The sequence below is a fragment of the Pipistrellus hanaki genome (genome assembly GCF_964339955.1).
Source record: "Pipistrellus hanaki genome assembly, chromosome: 4".
Lineage (NCBI taxonomy): Eukaryota > Metazoa > Chordata > Mammalia > Chiroptera > Vespertilionidae > Pipistrellus > Pipistrellus hanaki.
In genome coordinates this window covers 25,747,295-25,749,142 of record NC_140506.1, presented here as the reverse complement: position 1 = coordinate 25,749,142, position 1,848 = coordinate 25,747,295, and the positions used below count along the sequence as shown (strand labels likewise).

The following is a 1,848-nucleotide window of genomic DNA, read 5'->3' as shown; positions in this document are numbered from 1 at the left end:
AAACACAGAAAAACTCTGAGAGTTTTCTACCCTAAGAGCATGGGACCTTCTCTTTACTCTCACACCTTCTATACCACCCTCTTCCCCTCCCCAGATGCCTCAGCCAGTGGCTTGGATGGGCAAACTACTTTTTATAACTTCATAACTATTGCTTCAATAGTGTTTGGACAGAACAGACCCAGGGATGCTCCTTTCAGCTTCTGGCCACTCTCAGCATCTTATCCAGTCACCATGTTCAAAACCACCTCTAAGACCAGCCAACACACTGTTGTTGTTGTTTCTACCTTAACTCCTTGCTGCCAAACAACCATGAGCTCCCAAATTTGTCAGAATTATTCCACCAAGGTGGAGGCTGTGGTCAACTGCCTGGCAGACCTGCATCTGCTGGCTACCCACACCTACCTCTCTCTGGGCTTCTATTTCGACCTCCCTGGTGAGGATGTGGCACTCCAGGGCACTCTTCTTCCAAGAGTTGGAGCAGAAGAAGCACGAGGGAGCTGAGCATCTCTTAAAGGTGCAAAACCAGTGCTGTGGCCACATTCTCTTCCAGGACGTCCTGAAGCATCCCAAGATGAGTGTGCAAAACTCAGGACACCAAGGAAGCCGCCCAGGCCTTGGAGAGGAACCTAAACCAGGCCCTTTTGGAGCTGCAGGCCCTGAGTTCTACCCGCACAGACCCTCAGCTCTGTGACTTCCTGCAGAACCACTTCCTGGTGAGGAGGTGAAACTCATCAAGAAGATGGGTGGCACCTGGCTCACCTCCCCAGGCTGGCTGGCCCCCAGGCTGGGCTGGGCCAGTATCTCTTTGAAAGGTTCACCCTCAATGTTCTAGCCCAGTGGTCGGCAAACTCATTAGTCAACAGAGCCAAATATCAACAGTACAACGATTGAAATTTCTTTTGAGAGACAATTTTTTAAAACTTCTAACGCTACTTCTTCAAAATAGACTCACCCAGGCCGTGGTATTTTGTGGAAGAGCCACACTCAAGGGGCCATAGAGCCGCATGTGACTCGTGAGCTGCAGTTTGCCGACAATGGCTCTAGCCGGTTTGGCTCAGTGGATAGAGTATTGACCTGCAGACCAAAAGGTCTCGGGTTCAATTCTGGTCAAGGGCATGTACCTTGGTTGCAGGCTCCTCCCTGGCCAGGGTCCTGGTCGGGGTACATGCAACCAATTGATGTGTTTCACAGTAATGTTTCTCTCTCTGTCTTTCCCTCTCTCTAACACTCTCCCTAAAAATCAATGGAAAATATCCTCAGGTGAGGATTAACAAAAAAACAAACAAACAAACAAAAATAAAACAATGAAAGAGAAACACCACATGACCTCACTCATTTATGCATAATAAAGAACATTATAAACTGATGAACCAAAAGATAGATATAGAGACAGTAAAGCAACAAGCAGACTGTCAAATTATAGCGGGGAGGGGAGGGAGATCTGGGGGAGATAAGAGATCAACTGAAGGACTTGTATACATGCATATAAGTACAACCAATGGACACAAAACTCTGGGGAGGGTTGATATGTATGGGGGGGGGGGGAGGCCAATGGTAAAATATGTACACAGATAATAATTTAATAAAAAATTAAAAAAAAAAAAACGAAGGGAAGGAGGAAAGAAAGAAAGAGCTAAAACCAGTTTTGCTCAGTGGATAGAGCATTGGTTTTCAGACTGAGCGGTTTCGGGTTCGATTCCGGTCAAGGGCACATCCCCAGTGGGGGTGTGTGCAGGAGGCAGCTAGTCAATGTTTCTCTCTCATTGATGTTTCTAGCTCTCTATCCCTCTCCCTTCCTCTGTAAAAAATCAATAAAATATTTTTAAAAAGAAAGAAAAGAAAGAAAAA

The 1,848-nt window shown here is 46.3% G+C and overlaps 1 pseudogene across 1 annotated transcript; it reads left to right on the top strand.

The window, feature by feature from the left end:
- The first annotated feature begins 309 nt into the window (after nucleotides 1-309).
- LOC311621075 (ferritin light chain-like) lies at nucleotides 310-891 on the top strand (annotated as a pseudogene). The gene has a single exon. The product of its transcript is annotated as a ferritin light chain-like (transcript).
- The last annotated feature ends 957 nt before the right edge of the window (nucleotides 892-1,848 follow it).